General features: G+C 35.9%; 1 protein-coding gene and 1 pseudogene across 4 annotated transcripts in view; both read left to right on the top strand.

Moving 5' to 3' along the window:
• Positions 1–15861, top strand: part of LOC123279151 (cytochrome P450 2C9-like) — a 47304-nt gene extending 31443 nt beyond the window's left edge. For 2 of the 4 annotated variants that reach the window (XR_011494843.1, XR_011494840.1), the window contains exon 4: positions 15549–15861. The gene's annotated coding sequence lies outside the window, so the exon portion shown is untranslated. Of the gene's footprint in view, positions 1–10469; positions 11543–15548 lie in introns of those variants that run through there. The other 2 variants (XR_011494841.1, XR_011494835.1) reach the window with 2 other exon arrangements.
• A 259-nt stretch (positions 15862–16120) lies between these two features.
• Positions 16121–18115, top strand: LOC139046381 (SWI/SNF-related matrix-associated actin-dependent regulator of chromatin subfamily B member 1 pseudogene; annotated as a pseudogene).
• Positions 18116–21200: the final 3085 nt, after the last annotated feature.

Genomic DNA, 21200 nt, shown 5'->3' with positions numbered 1-21200 from the left:
TGTAGAAGGCTTCACACTGATACTCTCCTGTTCATCCATTTGGTCAGCAATGGAAAATCTCTTCAGTGTGAGAAGTTACTGAACTGGGAGTAGGGAAAACTGGATTTTAAGACAAGATCGTGAACGGATGCATTGGTGACACTTCACTTCACTGAGTTACGAATTGCTCGTTCCTAAAAATAAAGATCACACTAGCTGACCTCAGAGATATCTTCTATCTCCAACTTATCTATGACTCTTTTCTTCTAGTAAGTAAGGCCAGGTAGGACCCCCAGCAGAGAGAAGGAGGAGCAGAGCAGGCATATTTGTCTCTCTTGGAATAAAACAATTACTCTAAAGAGTAATTTATCTAAAATAAGCTAGTGAATATCTCTTAGAGTTTAGACCTTTGTGAGTCAAGCAGCAAATTACTGCTTCTCTTTTTCCTAGATAAAACATTCACCAAGACCTGGACTCATTCAGGGTTTAAAGGTTACAATAATAAACTTTTCTGAATGCCATTTTCATCAACAGTTGCTGTAATTATTAACTAAATTATTATTTATTTTTAACATGAGTTTTTAGAGTGAATCACAGAATGCCGAGTCATAGCGCACACTCAGGAAATGTGGGGAACTTGCTTGAACTCAATGTTTTGCTTGGAGATAGCATGCGGGACTCAGGGGATATGGGGCCTGAGCTCTATCACCTGCAGTCTGTGTGTCCTTAACCACTGTGCTGAAACTCCAAGGCCAGCTTCCTCATCATTAAAATGGGAATAATTTTACCTTAAGTAAAGTTAATTTAGAGAACCAAAAGAGTTATGATGGGTGTGAAAATTCTCTACTTGTCAGTCTCTCTGTAAACATGAGAACTAAAACATTTTGTAACTGAGGTCTTGAAAAATCTTATTGTTTCCCTTCCTAAAAGAGTTTAGAATGCCTTTATACAAGCATCGCCATTAGTTATCCACTAATGTATACCATTACAGTAATATTTAGATCCTCATGAACACTAAATGTCATCTCCTGTCAGATCTACATGTTGTGGTGGTTCTGTACTGTGGGTCTGTTTAATGAAGTCCCTGCCTCCCATCCTCCGCTGAATCTACACCTGTTGTTCTGTCTACACTCTCCATCTGCATACTGTACTTCATTTCATTATTTCGGACAAGCACAGGTCAAAAAAGCACAGAGGCAGCTGTGTCTGGAGGTGACTGGGAGGCAGGGGAAGCCACAGTTTCTCAAGCCCTCCCCGACTAAATTCTCTGAGATTGACTCTCCCCTCAGTTATGCTGAGCAAGTTTCACTGCTGCAGTGATAGAATCTATGGTCCTTTTATCCTTGGAGTCAAATAAGGGACATGTATTTAGTGTGAAACCTGTTATTTTGTGAACAGGGTCAATGGGGTATACATTCAGAGTAACTAATATTTTGGAGGTTTTGCTTTGTTTCTATACAACTTTTCTTGAGGCAGCTTTGGTATAAGCCGTAGTGCACCACAATGGACATCAGAAAGTCTCAGTTCTAATCTCAGTCCTACCACCTATGACCTGTGAGATCTCAGAGTCTCCCTTTACCTATTTTAAAAATAAAAGATAATAAACTCTATTTTCCTGTGATTTTTAGGAGGTTTAATGGTAAAAGGTGTGTATATTTACTCAGCTATTTACTTGATATATATATCATATATATATATATATATGGTTATTCAAGATGTGAGTTACGCTAGCTATTTTATGTTTAGGTGACTATAATCTTTGTACAGTACATTAAAATATTTAAAAGGTTTCCATTTTAAAGGAGAAAGTATATTAGTGTTTGATAAAACATTACAAGATACACATCTTTTATATACAAGAAATAGAGGGCACTGATTTCCCCTAATGTAGTAAATTCTCAACTGGTCATCAATCTGAGAATCTAGAGTATTGTACAATATTAAGGACCAATCATTTACTGCAGTGGTTCTTTATCTTGGCTGCACTTGAAACCACCTGAGGATTTTTGTTTGTTTGTTTTTTGATTACCACTTCCTGGTCCTATCCCAGACAAACTAAACCAGAATCTCAAGGATAAGAGATTGGAAAGAAGAAGAGCAAGACCAAAGAACACCTTATTTTTATGTTTATCAGTGGGGCAAACATCCAGTCAGAACGGATATGAGTTGATTTAGCTGATTGATTTGTCACTTTATACATCAAAGAGGCACATATTGAATTAGGAGGAAGTGCTATAAAACTTTATATTTCATGCTCACAGTTGTCTGACTAAGAAGAGACAATGGATGTGGTTATGGTCCTGCTGCTCTGTCTCTCTTGTTTGCTTTTCCCTTCACTCTCAAACTAGAGCTCCGGGACAGAGAAGCTCCCACCTGGCCCCACTCCTCTCCCTATTTTTGGAAATATCCTGAAGTTAGACGTTAAGGACAGCAGCAAATCTTTAACCAATATAAGTAGGTTTTATGATCCTTCTGTGGCTTGCAAAGGTAAGTAAATTAATCTTTTTTTTCTTTTTGGTGAGGAAGAGTGGCCCTGAGCTAACACCTGTTGCCAATCTTCCTCTTTTTGCTTGAGGAAGATTGTCCCTGATCTAACATCTGTGTCAATCTTCCTCCATTTTATTATGTGGGATGCCACCACAGCATGGCTTGATGAGTGGTGTATAGGTCCCTCTTGGGATCCAAACCCACAAATGATAGGCCACCAAAGTGGAGCATGTAAACTTATCAACTATGCAACCAGACTGGCCTCTTAATCTTCACCTTTAAATAAAATATATTCCTGATGGCAAATGATTAAATAGATAATTGCACGGAAAATACTTACTGTGCATTCCATTTTTTCCATTCCTTATTTTTAGTTTGTCATTGTCAGATTGTGGAATGAAGTAATGCATTTTGGAAAAGGAGAAACATTTAAGTCGTCATAAGATAGGATCAAAATAATAAAGTGGAAAATGTCTGGAGTGCTGCTGCCCTTGTTTCATAGTCATTTGCTGTGATTTTTTGCGTGGAGGTAAAAAGGATTAGAGATTTTATTCAAGGAGTTACCTTCTTTATGAGCTGTGGGTTTTGTTCAGATTAGCCATGAAAATTAAGCTTCTCTGAAGAAGAAAGTCATGTCTAATGTCAAGAAATAGCTATGGGCTCAGAATCAGAAAAATTGAGTGAAATAATGAATCATTCAGAATGAATTTGATGGCAACACAGTCCTTTCGGATTTCCACAAAGCTGTTGTCTGTACCCTATCAATGCTGCAGGATAGAAGAAATTGTTCTTCCATGATATGCTATATGTTCATGCATTGCCTCTGTGATGCTTCCTCTCCTTCTGTGTTAGTAATACCAGTGGTTTCAAACTGGGGTAGGTGTTAGATCATCTGGGTTCATTTTCAAAAATATAGATTTCTAGTGTTCATTACAGGCATACTAAATCAGAATTCCCATGAGAAGAGTTCCACAGGTAATCCTCAAGCTAACAACCTTGCATTGTTCCAAAGGTGGGAGGCATTGGGGACTGATAAATTGCTCAGTCATCAGATGTCAACAAGACATAAATTCAAATTTGGAGCTTCTATTTGTTAATTGTGGTACACTGCAAAAGATTTATAATTCTCTGACTTCAGTTTCTTCATTTGTGAAACAGGGAAAATAGTGTTGTGTGAGGATTATATGTAATCTGTGTTCTCACCAGAGAACATGTGTCAAGTGTGAATAATCTTTCACAGCCTTATGTTGCTGAACCAACTGATGTTCTCTCACCTAATTGGACTATATTTGTACGGTCATCTTCACTGACAAGTCTGATGGTTTTTTCCAATGTCCTTGCCTACAGTTCTCACCAGTGACAATGTTATATATGGTTTATAATTTAATATATGATTTTAATTGCTTTGGATTATTTCTGTGCAGTTCTCATTAATTATAATTTTCATGTAAACAAAGCACGATTTAAAAACTACCAGCATGAATTATTTCATGATACCCACTACTTGCTATATTGAGTTACATATATCATGAATAGACATGCTACAGAATAATTCTGCAAAATATCAAGTAGTAAATGATTTATTTAACTGGAGTTTAACTATTATTAATCCCTCTCCCTAACTATAATTGGCTCTGCTTTCAATTTTGCTTATTTTTTCCCCTTCTTTATTAGACTTTGGATTAGAAATAAACGGTAATTATTTACCTCCCACTACCACCTCTTGTAACCTATGAAGTGCTTTTCACAATTACTCTGATTTTATGCTTGGATTCCAAATTGCCCTCTTTTAAAATTTATCTTCCAGTGGAAAAAAAGGACTACAAATCAGATTTTACCTGTGAATCTCTCTCTCTCACACACACAAACACACACACACACACATCCTCTAGGTGTTGCAAATTACTCTCCACGTCCTTAGCAAAAACAAAACTTTTTTTATGAAAGTTTAGAATACTGGACTGTGTGAAGGAACCTGGCATAGAAGCAGATAAATCAGCATATTTCGTATTATTCAATGCCCAATTACTTCTTCACGTCATTTGTGATTCAAGTTACCTTTAAATCTACAGGTATGAATTTGGGAGCATTTTACATATAAAGTTTATTGATCATTTTATTGCAATTTCATTTTACAGTTCCCCACCAGAAAGAAAACCTTTTCTCTACTTTAATTTCTTTATCTATAAAATGATAGAATTGACAAAATGATGGTCAAATTTTAAAATTTATTAATATTCACTGTACTGTTGATGGCTACGCAGAATAATATCCTAGAAGTCCAGAAGAGGGCGGTTTTGCCCACATAAATTTGGGGGCTAATTGGAGATGGTGGACTCTACTTCCTAAAGTAGAAAATTATTTTTGTTTTCTATATATGAAATAAAGAAATAAAAGGACATCATTTATCAATTTAAACTTTTTTATTTGCCTTACCTGAGATTTAGTTTGAAATAAAAATTTTTTATTTTACTTTCATTTTAGACAAACATATCTACCTTATTATTTTTTAATTACTTTATTAAGGTATTACTGAATTATAACATTGTGTAAATTTCAGTTTCTGTATAGACTGCAACATGCTCACCGCAATCATTTAGTTGTTATCCATCATCATTCATATGTGCCCCTTTACCCCTTTTGCCCTCTCCCCAGCCACTTCTCCTCTGACAAGCAACAATCTATTCTCCTAAATATGTGTTTTTGTTTATCTCCCACATATAAGTGAAATCATATGGTATTTCTTTTTCTCTGTCGGACTTTTCTTAGCATGATACACTCAAGGTCCATCCATGTTGTTGCAAATGGTACAATTTTGTCTTTTTTGTGGCTCTGTAGTATTCCAATATTTATATATACCATATCTTCTTTATCCATTCACCCATCGATGGGCACTTGATTTGCTTGTGAATAACGCTACAATGAACACAGGGATGCATAAATCTCTTTGAATTTTATTTCATGTTCGTTGGATAAATATCCAGTACTGGGATGGCTGGACCATATGGTATTTATATTTTTAACTTTTTGAGAAATCTCCATACCGTTTTCCATAGTGGTTGCACCAGTTTGAATTGCCACAAGCAGTGTATCGATGGTTCCCTTTTCTCCACATCCTCTCCAACACACTCTTTCTTGTCTTGTTAATTATAGCCATTCTGATGAGTATGAGGTGATATCTCATTGTAGTTGTGATTTTTATTTCCCTAATAATCAGTGATGTCAAACATCTTTGTATGTGCCTGTTAGACATCTGTTTGAATATATATATATTTAATAATTTTATATGCTTTATTCAGACTTCTTCTGCCATACAAAACATATCTATGTTTTATAAAGTTCTGTTAAGGAAACCAAATGTAATGAAGTAAGAGACTAAATGTTTTTAATATACTCAATAAGAGTATTGGAAATTTCCAATTTATTTCATGTAATATCTGCTCTGGTAATTACTAGTAGTCAAATAATACCATTATATAAAATGTTTACTGTTCAATTATTCCTTAATAACTAAATTGGCTTGTTTTCAGTGTCTTTTTTTATTTTTTTAATTAAGGAAATTTTATTTTAAATCTGGCTTATTTTTCTTTTTTTGAGGAAGATTAGTCCTGAGTTAACATCCACCGCCAGTCCTCCCCTTTTTGCTGAGGAAGATTGGCCTTGAGCTAACATTCATGCCCACCTTCTTCTACTTTATATGTGGGACACCTGCCACAGCATGATTTTGGGATCCTCATTGACAAGACAACTGGGTTAGGAATGACAAAATGATTGGGTTTTATGGTGTATGAACCCTAAACAAACAGAATTTCACCCTATGCTAAGCTGACATGACCTGTGTTCTGTCTAAAAAATAATTGTGTGATCTTAGAGAGGTCATTTAACTGCTCTTGTGCATAGTTATTTTATGCATAAAATGCTCAATTGTATTTAATGGCATTTTAAAGACTCTCTCCATTCTAAAGTACTGATTCTGTCTGTGAGGCTGCTTGATGCAAGTGAGAAATAGCAGAGCCTAGCTTATGCTCTTTATCAAGTTACTCAAACTCCCTTAACCTCCACCCTCACCTACAAAATGTGAATCATAGCAATTCATGCCACCGTGTATTTCCAGGTTATAGGGAAGACTTGATGTAAAAAATGAGAGATTTGATATAAACACCTTTTTTATTTTTGAAAATAATGTATGAGTTTAGGAAATAATTATCATCTTCATCCTCTGGTCATAGTTCTCTTCCTTAAATCTTTGTAAGCAAAGAGAATTACTATATATGTGCAGTGAAAATGCTCCCTTTAAGGTAGACACCACATTTCATTCATTTTTATAGTAAACATTTCTACCCAGGACTCTGCATATGAAATACATTGTCTTTATTAAGTGTTATTTATTTATTTATTTATTTTTCACTTTCAGGTCTACAATACTTTCCCTGCTGTCAGGGATTATTTACCAGGGAGTCATAAGAAACTATTTAAAATTTTGCTTATATAAAAAGATATCTTTTGGAAAAATAGTCTCTAAAAAAGGACCTCTAGACATTAACAATCCTTGGGACTTCATTGATCATTTCCTGATCAAAATGGAACAAATAAAATGTTAACAACAGGGGCTGGCCCAGTGGCACAGCAGTTAAGTTCACACATTCCACTTCTGTGGCCCAGGGTTCGCTGGTTCTGATCCCGGGTGCGGACATGGCACCACTTGGCAAGCCATGTAGGCATCCCACATATAAAGTCTAAAGATGGGCACGGATGTTAGCTCAGGACCAGTCTTCCTCAGCAAAAAGAGGAGAGTTGGCGGCAGATGTTAGCTCAGGGTTAATCTTCCTCAAAAAAAAAAAAAGAAGTATGCTTCACTTAGAAGGCAACATTCCTTGAAATTAATGCAAAAAATTAAACCATCTTTTAAAAAAATGTTAGCAACAGCTCAATTATTTGATTGCTTGTGCCATTTGTGGTCCATTGATTAATGCTGTAGTTACTAGGGATGTTTAAATGGTCAGGCAAGAAATGCTTGACAAGCACTTTAAGCACTTATTGTAAGGATGGATCTGCACCAAGCATCAGGAAAATTTAAAATTGAATTGTTAAATGACTAGAATACATGGACCCTGTTTTTAGGTCCTAATAATATACTTGAAGAAGGACAGGATGTACAACTCAGATGAAATGGATACAATTACAAAAATGTTACAAAACAAAATATTGAGCCATAAAATGAAGACGGAAATGATTATTTGTCCTCAGTATATGGATGAATGAGAAGGAAAGGTTTGACCAAGGTGGGCTTCCTGAATGTTAGGTTTGAGGAGATCTTGAAATGTTTTCAGTGAGAAACAAGGTAGGGAATTTCAGGTGGGCTGAGAGGTGAATGCAGAAGTTCAGAGGTGTGTGTTGGCAAAAAGATTAGGTAGATAAAAGAGGGAAGCCTCAACTGAGTGTAGCAGAAAATGAATTTGGACAGATAAGGTGTCAGAAGTTGGTGTTTCTCAAGTAATCTGTAAGCATGAATGCTGATATGGAAAATTTTGATTTGATCAGGAGAAATATGAGCCAAAACAAGAATGGAATTCAGATAATTATTAGGAAAAATTATCCTGCATGTCCTGCAGAGGTATCTATATGATGAGAATGGAGTTCAAGGACTAGTATGGAGATTTTTCATTTCTTTAAACTTAAGGCTTCGTGGCACCCTGGACCATAGAAGTGGAGAGGAGTCTCAAATAAAATCAACATTGTCTATCTTATCATATTCTCAGAGGTCTAAGAAAAGAAATAAATTTGGCTGTGCCACAGAAGTCAAAGTAGAAGCAGCATTTTAGAAGAAATGAAACAGATAAAATTTGGAAATAAAGAATGCTGTCCTGGGAAAGGCCTTGGATTTGATTAGACTTTGTGTCAGAGGAGTTCTATAGACAGTGGTTTTAGTAGAGAGGGAAGGATTGGAGACAAACTGTGTAGGAAATTTCAGGGATGAGACCAAATGTCTCATATGGGAAGTTCAACCAAGGTGGGAAAGATTTGAATGGTGAATTTAAATAGAGGAAGAGGCAAGTTGAAAAACTGAGTAAAAAAGGTAATAGATACCATGAAGACACTTGTGTTGATACAAGGTTCTCAAGGCTGTGAGGTGAGGTAGACTCCAGAATAACTTGAAAAAAGCTAACTTTAGAGAAGAAAATTGTTCCCCCTGAGCTCACCATTACTTTATTCAACCACCTTGTAGAACTGAGAAGATATGAAAAATCAGTTACCAAGGCAAGATGTGAAGTGAGTCAAAGATGCTGAAGGGGGTGATATTCAAAGAATTATCCATATAATTTGAGCTAGACCTTCAAATTATGTGTTCTAGATGCAATAAAGTGAGAAGATAAAATAATTTGAAGAAACTGGAAGAGGGAAAAAGCAAATTACTTTTACTCTCTGCCTTCTCTTCTGTTAGAGCAGTGACTCGTTCTTTTTGGGGTCCTGTTAACTTGAGAATCTGATTAAATATGTGGACACTTTTCCAGAGGAATGCACCTATGTGAGTTCATCAGTTATGGGGGTTTCCTTGATGCCATGAAGCCTCTTCATTAATCTCAGGTCAGGGTGAGCTCTAAGATCTCTAGTACTTCTATTTCGAGTGGTTATTTCCTGAATACTATATTTAAAAACAATGTTGTTTCTCTGGCCTCAGAATGTGTTTAAGGTCCTGATTAATTTATTTTTGTGACAGACTTATTGATATGTTATTCACATATCAAAGCACTTGCCCACTTAAAGTGCACAATTCAATGTATTATAGTATTTTCAGAGTTCTGAAACTATCATCACAATCAGTTTGGGAACCTTTTCGTCACTCTACAAAGAAACCTCATACTCTTTAGGAGTCATCTCCAATTTTTCCCCAACCATCCCAGTCCTAGGCATCCACTGATCTGTTTTCTGTCTCTGTAGATCTGCCTATTCTGCATATTTTATATCAGACAAATTTACAATATGTGGACTTCCGCGAGTGGCTTTTTTCACTTAGCATAACTGAAAGAATTGCTTTCACTTATAAGTGTTCAAGGTTTATTATCATTGTAGCAGGTATCAGTACTTCATCCTTTTATGGATGAATAATATTCCATTATAAGGGTGGACTACATTTTATTTATTCATTCATCAGTTGATAGACATTTCAGTTTTTCCATTTTTTGGCTCTTATGAATAATGCTTCTATAAACACTACTGTACAGGTTTTATTGTGAACATGTATTTTTATTTCTCTTGGATATATATGTAGGAGTGGAAATGCTGATCATATTGTAACTCTATGTTTAACCTTTAGAGTAAGTTTGGCTGGATCAAAAATCTAAATGGAAGAGCTAAAACTATAAAACTCAAAAGAAAACACAGGCAGAAAAGCAGATGTACCATTTCATATTCCGACTAGTAATGTAGGAGATTTTCAATTCCTCCATATCCACATCAACACTTGTTATTAGCTGTAGTTTTGATTATAGCAATCCTAATGGGTGTGAAATTGTCTTTCATTTTAGTTTTGATTTGCATTTTCTTGATGGTTAATGATGTTGAACGTGTTTTCATTGACCATTTGTATATATCCTTTGGAGTCATTTCTCTTCAGATTATTTGCCCATTTATTCTCAAGTTACTTGGTTCATTTATTCTCAGGTTATTTGTTTTTATTTATTTTTGAGTTGTAAGGGTACTTATGTATTCTAGATAGAAATCCCTTATCAGATATTTTGCCAATATTTTATTTCATTCTGTGGGTTATCTTTTTACTTCTTGATGTTGTCATTTGAGCTTTTTAAAATTTTATGAAGCCCACAGTATCTGGTTTTTTTTTTTTTCCTCCTTGGTTGCTTGTGCTTTTGGTGTCACACTGAAGAAAAATTACCTAATACAAGGTCACAAAGATTTATTCCTATGTTTTGTTCTAACAGTGATATAGTTTTAGCTGTGTCATTTAGGCCTACAATCCACTTTAAATTGAATGTGTATATGGGCAGATGTTGAAGATGGTGATGTAAGAAGGTCCTGGACTCACCTCCTCCTGAAGACACCAAATCTACATCTACATTTGGAATAATTCCCCCTGAAAGGAATCTGAAGACTGGATGAACAGAGCCTCCACAACAAGTGATAAAAGGGCAGCATCAAGACAAGTAAAAAAGGCAGAATCAAGGGCTCACCAAAGAAAAACCACACCACAGCCACAGCAATCCACAATTGGGAGAGATCTCAAATTATGAAACACTTCCCCAAAGAGCAAGGTCACCACAACATTTAGATCGTGCACAAGAGAGACAAGTCCCTCAAACACTGGGCTTTGAAAATTAATGGGGATTATGTCCAGGAAAATTATTAAACTATAAGGAATGGCAACAAAAAAACAAACAACCCGATCAAAAAATGGGCAGAGGACATGAACAGACATTTCTCAAAAGAAGATATGAATATGGCCAATAGACACATGAAAAGATGTTCATCATCGCTAATCATCAGGGAAATGCAAATCAAAACTACACTAAGATATCACCTTACCCCCGTTAGATTGGCAAAAACATCCAAAACCAAGAACGACAAATGTTGGAGAGGTTGTGGAGAAAGAGGAACCCTCATACACTGTTGGTGGGAATGCAAACTGGTACAGCCACTATGGAAAACAGTATGGAGATTTCTCAAAAAGTTAAAAATAGAAATACCCTATGACCCAGCCATCCCATTACTGGGTATCTATCCTAAGAACCTGATATCAGATATCTCAAGAGTCCGTTGCACCCCTATGTTCATCGCAGCATTATTTACAATAGCCAAGACGTGGAACCAGCCTACATGCCCAGAAACTGATGATTGGATAAAGAAGATGTGGTATATATACACAATGGAATACTACTCAGCCATAAAAAAAGACGAAATTGGCCCATTCACAACAATGTGGATGGACCTCGAGGGCATTATGTTAAGCGAAATAAGTCAGTCAGAGAAAGACGAACTCTATATGACTCCACTCATAGGTGGAAATTAGTATATTGAGAAGGAGATCTGATCGGTGGTTACCAGGGAAAAGGGGGGGTGGGGGGAGGGTACGGAGGGGGAAGTGGTGTACCCACAACATGACTAACAAAAATGTACAACTGAAATTTCACAAGCTTGTAATCCATCATAACATTAATAAAAAAAAAAAATGCCATAAATAATTTTGGAGATCGCTTTTATCATTTGATATTACATTCTTAAGATTCATGCAAAAAAAAAAAAAAAAAACTATAAGGAATGGGAAACCTGCTCTTAAAGTGCTTGCGTGCAGATTCACTCAACCTGGAAACCAGCTCAAAAACACAAGTTTGAAAAACGCATAGAACACAGGCAAAGGAGACTCATTTACTGCCTTTAAAACATTGGCTAGAGATGCATGAATCAATTGAGACTCCCCATGGGGGCTGAGACACTAACGGGAGCCATTTTTATCATCTCACTCTACGTTGCTAATACCACACTGGTGGGTGCTATTTTGGAATTCTCCCTCTAATCTTCTTGTGCCAGTGGGTGCACCACAGTGAAAAGCCCACCCACCAAATCACTGCAGCAGTCACAGACATGCCTCTCAGACAGGCAATGGACCAGTCCTGCCCACCAATGTGTAACAGCAGTCGCAGACACACCTAGCAGACAGCCATGGACTTGCCCCATTAACCAACGTGCCAAAGCAGTCATAGATGCACCTAGGAGTAGGCTTGAGGCCAGCCCCACTCACCATGTGCTGCACCAGGTGTGGATGCAACCAGAAGTTGGGCCAGGGGACTGCATCGCCTACCAATGCACCACAGTAGTCCTGACTCCACCCTGCAGCAGGCTGAAAGCCAGCCTCGCCTACCAACATTCCACAGTTACAGCCTGGCTGCAAAAGCGGGGCTCATGCAGGCCACATAGGGGATGCTTCTTGAGTGTTTGGCTCAGGTATCCAGGGATGACTGAACTTCAAGATCCCACAGGAAATCTCCTGTGTAAGACCACTCCTTCAAGACTGGGAGAGGTAGTTGATTTAGCTAATATATAGAAACAAACACAGAGAGTTAGGCAAAATGAGGAGACAGAGGAATATGAACCGAACAAAAGAACAAGACAAACTATGTGAATGACTGAAACCAAGTCAGAGGAACTCATGGGCTCCAGGAATCAGGAGACCTCATGAAGGAGAATGGGAGTGCCAGGAAGGGTGCTGAGCACCAGGCCTAGAAAATGTCCATTTCAAAGTGGACTAGGTGAATAAAGCAGGTCTGAGGGGAGACACCAAGAGCAAGAGAGAAGTGGTTGGTAATGTGAAGTTTAAGCATTTGGAAAATTATTACTAGGAGTTTGACACATCTACCTGAGCATTTAGGAATTATCACAAATCTGCATCTAGAAAATAGGAGTGAAATAGGCTTTCAACTCCAAATATGTAAAAAAAGAAACATAATCAAGTTATCTCACCAATGGACAACATTTATGTAGTCATAGTATTGTAAACATTTATTATTGATATTACCAAATATTGTGATGTAAATATATGGGGGAAAATTGAGTAAGGGGAAGTATGTGTGTGTGTGGGTGCGTGTGTGTATTTCTTGGTTTGAGGGAATGTCTGTGTGTATTTTGGATGGGTGGAGATGGACAAGTAAGTCCTCATATCCCATCAGAAAGTCATTGGATATTGTCTAACTATGGATAAATCAATAAATAGAAATATAATAATTATTTTAAAGCATGAACATAAATTTCAGAAGAATCTGCTAAAATGGGTCAAAGTGGCTCTCTTTGTGAAGTGGGGAGGAAGAGGGTACCATTGCACACTGCACACACTTACACACATACACAAACATACATAGATATACAACTATTGGTAAAATTTAGTTTTTAAAACACTATATATTATTTTAATATAAAAATTTTGATTCCTGTTTTCCTTTCTGCAAGGCAGTGATTTCTTGACTTAATTATATACTGACCATATTTTCAAACATTTCATCATTTCTATAAGTATTACTTATCATATGTGCTAATATATAAGTATGTACAAATATATCTAATGCTTAGCTTGTAGGAGAGTTATATGTATCTTTATTATAGCAATTCTCTAAGTCTAGGTCTACTTCTTGGCATATAAGTTATGCTTATAATGATGTTGGGACACCTTCATAGTGCTTAATGCAACCCTGAATTGCTGTGGTAAGTCGGCCATTTTGTTTCTTTTCCATCAGTCTTACTTGTGTCTTATCAACTAAAGTGCAGGAGGAGATTGACTGTGTGGTTGGCAGACACCAGAGCCCCTGCATGCAGGACAGGAGCTTCACAGCATGCATGGATGCTGTGGTACACAACTTCTAGAGACACATTGACATCATCTCCACAAGCATGCCCCATGACATTAAATTCAAAAACTACCTCATCCTGAATGTGAGGTTTGTTTCTCATACAGTGACCTCAGCACTCTTGAAGTTCCTGATTTCACAGTATAGTGCCAACCTCTACCAACATAAGATGAGAGAAGAGCAAAAATCATACATGTGGCAGGTTGAAGGATATATATAAAGCTTCATATTGAGTTATAGTTTACCACAGATTTTTGTCCCAGAAGGTTTCTAATCCCTCTAATGCATGATCATTATGTTTATTGAGAATTTCTAGTTAGTATGCTGCAAGCTATTCAATTATGTTTAAGCCAGCACATATTATTATAACAAAAAATAAGATAACTCAAAATTCTATTTGGGGGGAAAATGGTTGTGAGTTTGTTATGGTTGCAAGTGCTGCTGCATCTTCTAGGGAAGAGACAATTGAGAACTTACTAATAAGTAATGGTCCTTGCCTCAATTAGAGATACAGTAAAAGGGTTAGGACTCCAAGTCCACTCTTTTTTCAACAGAAAACACAACTAGGCAAACAGTTTTCTTTTTCATGTTTGAGTCTGAGGGGAAGAATTATGACACTTGTTTCTCCCATATAATTAACTAAATGGCAACTAGACTGAGGAATCAGATAGGGATTGCCCATCTCTTCCATCTGCCACATCAGTTTTGTGGACCTGCTTGAAAGGAGCATTGCATCTTCTGAGCTCACACCCGTTCACTCCTCTGCCCAGCAGTAGTGTTTGAGCCTAGAGATGCCAGAGCTTGAGGAATGACCCATTCATTCTCTTCTACATGGGACAAGCCAGTAACCAAATATGCAACACTGGCTGGCTGATTTTACCATTCACCTCAGTTCGGGAAAAAATTTCAAATTTCATTTACTACATCTTAAAGCCACTAATATACATGTATATATTTGGTGCAATTCATTTGGTGGCCAGATCTTCACTTGTACTGAAGAAGTGTTATTTATATTCCTTTATTTATCCCACTTTGTGTGACTAATCATGTACTTTGCAAAAGAAATATCTATGTATTTGATTATGTGGTACCATCCCACAATCCATCTGGAGGATCATAAAATCCATGGTATATACATAAAAACACCTTTTTTAAAAGTTAAAAAACTGGGTTCCAGGGGCTTCAGATAAGGGATTGATTTCTTACACTTTTGTGAAGACAAATATTCATGTTTTATAAGCCAAAGCAGAAAAATAGGAAAAGGGTAAAATTGTTCCCCTACAGACCATTTTGAAATGATTGATAAAAACAACATTGGGGAAGGAAGACTTTCTGTGAGTTGCACAATGGTTATTTGCATTTCAAGTGCCCAGATTATATGCCTTTTCAGATTTTCAGGTTATTTCCCAGCCAGGAAAATGCTTGATCAGAATCACAGTTGCATGCTTAGGGAAGAGGGGTGGAAGGAGTGTCACTTGTGCAGAGAGGAATGTTTCCTCTTTGGCTTTTGTAAGTGAATCAGGTATCACCTTCTGCCAAATGTGTCCTGAAAGTGGAAAACTCCAGTAGGTTTTCAGAAATGTAAGTTACTTGATATAAAAATCCAGAGGATCTCAGAATGAACACTAGCTCTGCTAGTCTACACTATTATTTGGGGTAAATTTATTATCCCTTTGAGCCTAAGTTTTCTTATTTCTAAATTGTTGATAATACCTATCTTATTTATCTCTGTAGGATGTGGCAAGAATTAAACCAGGCAACAAATGCAAAATGCAAGCTAAAACTATGAGATGACATTTTCACCCTTTAGGTTGATGAAGACAAAAAAGGAGAAAACATTGTGTTGTGAGGATACGTGGAAATAAGTACTTTCACATACTGCTGGCAGGATTATAAAATAAATCTATTTTATAGGACAATTTGACAACATTTATAAAAATACAAAATGAAACTTCTTATAATGCAAGAGGTCAAAGTCTTGGTACCTACTCCATGTGCAAATGAAGACATGTCCAATTTTTTTTATCACTCTTAATAAAGAAATGTTGCAAACTACCTAAATGTACATCAGTAATGTATTGACACATTCATATAATGCAACACAAATAAGGCAGATGTATATGTGCTAATATCAGCAATATCCAAAATAGTGCTTGTCATTTAGGTAAAAAAAAAAAAAGAGGAAATATATTTTCCCCCACTTTTGTCCACGACTCTCCTTCCTTAACAGACACCAAATTACCAAGCATGTTTGCTAAGTGATTACTTTCATATTTGAAAAAATTTTATGCTTCATATCAGTATAATTATTTTAGATTTAAAAAAAGAGAAATGACTGTCATTCAGTTTACATATATGACAATTCTCCATTAATACTGAAAGTATATTACACAACAGTTTAAGGGAGGCATTGGATATTTTCAAACAGAAAAATGATAATGCTCTACAACTAGAGTTTAAAGCATATTAACATATTTTAAAATTAAGAAATAGACAAAAGTTTTAGTGCTTTTCACAGCTTAATTTTCAGTTTATTTAAAAAATTGCCTTCCTACCTACATACAATCTAGACTTTGTAAGTCATAGTTCCCACTAAATGGTCATCATATATGTGACCTGTCAGTGGAACCAAGACTTCTGGAAGCTGAGACTTGACAATTTCAGACTTTGTTGCAAATGGCAAAAAAAAAAAAAAAGGATTCTGAATGAATAGTTTTGGTAGGACCATGCAGAGAGAGTATGACATGAGCTGATAGTTGAAAAACCTGATTCAAATGTTTGTATGTGAAACACACGGATATGTCAAGAAAGTGAGGAAACCAAGTCTATACGTTTGAGGTGCACATGACATAAAGAATAAGTGTTGTAGCTGATGGTATGGCAAAGCAGAGAAGGAAGATAATAAGTAACTTGTGCCCAAAGTCACCTTAAATGTCCTTCTGTTTGGAATGCCCTTTCTGGACAAAACTTTGACCTATTAAATCAGGAACCTAAGGTGGGAAAACATAGTCTCTGCCAATTATTCTTGTAAATGCTTTTACATCACTTCTTACCACATATACAACTGTTATGTGTTTCTAAAGTCTGGAAGAAGGAAAAAATGGACATTATCCTTGAACAAAAGACATAAGGAGAGGCCAGATAGAGCTATCAGGCAAAAAAATGAGGTGATCAGTGCCAGCAGTTACCATGAGGCAGAGAGCATTAAACCAAGATCAACAAAACTATAAGCCGTCATAAAGGCAGCATAGCACACAAAAAAATTGTTTTCTCTTTACTTTCTCCAGTGAGATCTAGTAATTTCTCATTCTAGCTTTATTTACCTTGTCAGAACCAAGGACCCTCTGTAATATCTGATGATGCCCACAGCACTGTGTTGAACAAAAATTGGGAGTAGTCATTTCTGACTTCCATATTGATATCAGGGAAAAGGTAAATTTATGTGTTTCTTGTACATAATATATAAATATGGCCATTTTAAATATATTTTTTATTTAACAAAGGCTATTCCAACTATTACTTATCTATCCCTCTCCAAAAAGAAAAAGAAAATCCATCTACACCATTTGTTTCTCTAATTTCAAAAAGTCAGAAAGATCTCAAAGGTATTTTCTGAAATTCTCTGTCCAAAATATATCCCTCATTCTGGAGGCATCTAGCTAATGTGGAAGCAAATAGTTGTGTTGTCACACAATCATGGATGCATGATCCTGGCCACCAGCGTAACTTTGTTAAAAGCCTCAGGGGTGGAAGAGATTCTGGACAGCAAAGATGAGAGTACAAGGTATGTGTCCATCAGCACAGAACTCCCCACCTAACTCAGGTTACAGAAGACCAAGAGGAACAGCCAGTAGGTACCCACCCTGCCCAACAGCACTCACTGTCTGAATGCTGTGCCCTGCTCCAAGACCATCAACAGGAACCACATGGGCTGGGGTAAGAAGAGAACTTTGCCTCTCTGCTTCAATGATAATGTCCTACCTGTGATCCATGAAAATGTGTCCAGGCTGAGGTGATGGTCCCCTTCCAGCAGGATATGGAGATGGATAGGCTGAAGTTGTAAGACACCTTTACCTGAAACATGAATGAGGAGCTTATGACTCCTGAGATGTTTTCAGAAATTCTCTGTGACCACCTTGATTTGAACCCATTCACATTTTTCTCAGCCAGCAGATCCAGTCCAACCCACGGACAGCATCCTGGAGGACCAGTCAAACCAGTTCATCATCATCAAGCTGAAAATCCTGGTGGGAAATATTTCCCTGGTGAACCAGTTGAGTAGGACAATAAATAATATGTGATAAACTTAGAAGATGGAATTTTCCCTACTCTGGATTTTAAAATGTATAAACAAATTGTAACAACATAAATATGGTTACATAAAATAAATATGAAGGGTGTATATATATAATTTTTATATTTATGAATCTATGTGTCTATTACATTTAACATCTAAATATTTAAGTATGTCTTTTCAAAGAACAAAGTATTTCTTCTACATAACAATAATTGCATTTACACTAAAGGAATTATGATCCATTCAATAAAATCAACAGTATACTTGAAAACTGGGTGAAATCTTCAAATGGCAATGTACTTAAAGAAAACAAGTAACAAAAGAAAGGGAACTGTTCCTGATTACAAGATATTAAAGTGAAAAGATAAACAAATTTAATATTTGTTCCTTGGTTGGACACTGAGTTAGAATTAAAAAAACCTTTAAGGAATATTTTATGAGAGTCAGGAAAATTTAAATAAGGCTATGTATTAGATTTTAAAACAACAAACACTGGGGAAGAAGGAAAATATGATTTCCAGAGTGACCACATTATAATATCAAATGTTCAATTTTCAAGAAAAAATCAGAAGGCATACTGAAAAAGAAGAAAGAGCAAAATATGGCCCACTGAGATGAAGAAAGTAAGTTGATAGAAACTTTCCCTGAGGAAGTCCAGACACCAGACATACAAGACAAAGACTTTTTTTCCCTGCTTTTTCTCCCCAAATCCCCCCAATACATAGTTGTATTTTTTAGACATGGGTGCTTCTAGTTGTGGCATGTGAGATGCTGCCTCAGCATGGCCTAATGAGTGGTGCCATGTCTGCACCCAGGATCCAAACCAATGAAACCCTGGGCTGCCAAAGTGGAGCATGGGAACTTAACCACTCGGCCACAGACCTGGCCCCAAGACAAAGACTTTAAAACAACTGACTTATATGTGCTCAAAGAGCTAAAGGCTAACAGGGGCAAAGAACTAAAGTAAATCAGGAAACTATATATGAACAAAAGGAGACTATCAATAAAGAGAAATTATAGAAAGCTACTACACAGAAATTCTGAAGATGAAAAGTGCAATCATTGAAGTGAAAATTTAATAAGGGGTTTAATAACAGATTTTACTAGGAAGAAGAAAGGAAAAATGAATGTAAGATAGAAGAATTAAAATCGTTGAGTCTGAGAAACAGAAAAAAAAGAATGAAGAATAATGAACAGAGTCTAATAGCCCTATGGAATACTATCAAGCATGCCTACATACACGTTATGGGAGTCTCAATCAGTGAAAACAGAGACATAGGCAGAAGAGATAATGAGCAGAATCTTCTGTAATTAGATGAAATACATGAATACAAAACCAAGAAGCTCAACAAAGTCTAAGTGGGATAAACTCAAGGAGATCTGCACTAATCCACATTATAATCAAACTGTTAAAAGACAAAGATGAACAGAAAATCATGTAAACAGCAAGAGAGAAGTGATTGTCATGGACAAGATCAACATGCAATTTCTCTTCAGAAACCACAGAGGCAAGAAAACCATGTGAGCACATATTTAAAATGCTGAAAGAAAAAAAATACTTGTCAATAAAGAATTTTATATTTGACAAACCTGTTCTTCAAAAATTATAGAGAATTTAACACATTCCCAGATAAACAAAAGTTAATAAGCTCATTACTACTGGAATTGCCCTAAGAAAATGCTGAAAGGAATCCTCCAAGTTGAAATAAAAAGACATTAGACATTAACTCAAAGCCATATGAAGAAATTAAGATCTCAAATAATGGAAAATACATGAGTAAATTATTAAAAGCAAAATTATTGTATTTTTAGCATGTAAGTATACTTTTTATTTTATACAAAATGTAAAAGATAAATGTATAAACATAATTATATATCTATTTTCCTGGGCATAAAATGTATAAAGACATAACTTTTGACAATAACAGTATAAGGTGGAGGATGGAGTTGTAAAGGAGAACAGTTATTGAAACTACATTGGTATCAATTCCAACTAGATTGTTATAGATTTGTGATGCTAAATGTAATGTCCATGGTAAACACAAAGTACATAGCAAAATATATATACAAAAGGAAATGAGAAAGGAATTAAAATATTTCCTGCAAAAGAATCACTTAAACACAAAAGAAAGCAGTAATGAAGCAAATGAGGGGGAAAACTAATAAAACATACAGAAACCAAATAGTAAAATGGCAGAAGTAAGACCTTAATTATCTGTAATTACTTTAAATATAAATGGTTAAACTTCCGAGTGAAAAGCAGAGATTGGAGAAATGGATAAATTTTTTAAAACATAATCCTACAAAATCCTGTCTACAAGATGCTCACTTTAGGTCCAAAGACTCAGAAAGATTGAAACGGAAAGGATGAAAAGATATATTCCATGCAAATAGTAACAAAAATAGAGCTGGGATGACCTTACTGATATCCGATAAAATAGTCTAAGTCAAAAACTGTTAGGAGAGATAAAGAAGGACATTATATATTGATGAAGTATTCAATTAATCAAGAAGATAGGCAAATTATAAACACATATGAAACAAACAACCAAGCTCCAGAATACATGTAGCAAACACTGACATAATTGAAGGGAGAAATAGACAGCCCTACAAGAATAGTTGGAGGCTTCAATACACCACTTTCAATAATGAATAGAACATGTAGACAGATAAATAAGGACATAGAGAATATGAACAATGCTGTAAACCAAATAGACCTAATAGACATATACAGAACATTCCACCCAACAAAATATACATTCTTCTCAAGTGCACATGGGACATTTTCCAGGATAGACAATATGTTAGGAAATAAAGCAAGTCTCAATAAATTGAAATGAATGAAATCATACAAAGTATCTTCTTTAACCACAATGTAATGAATAATACAAGAAAAACTAGAAGATACATAATTATGTGGAAATTAAACAACACCCTCTTAACAATAAATGAGTCAAAGAAGAAATCACAGGGAAATTGCGAAATACTAAAAAGATGAATGAAGACAACACCACAAGCCCCTTCTTTATCTTAGAATGTGAAGTAATATATGTAGAAGAAATGATAATGTTAGGAAATTACCATTTTGC

Source organism: Equus asinus, chromosome 2 (assembly GCF_041296235.1).
Source record: "Equus asinus isolate D_3611 breed Donkey chromosome 2, EquAss-T2T_v2, whole genome shotgun sequence".
In the NCBI taxonomy this organism is placed as follows: domain Eukaryota; kingdom Metazoa; phylum Chordata; class Mammalia; order Perissodactyla; family Equidae; genus Equus; species Equus asinus.
The sequence above is the reverse complement of the archived record's forward strand: the minus strand, read 5'-3'. Positions and strand labels throughout refer to the sequence as shown.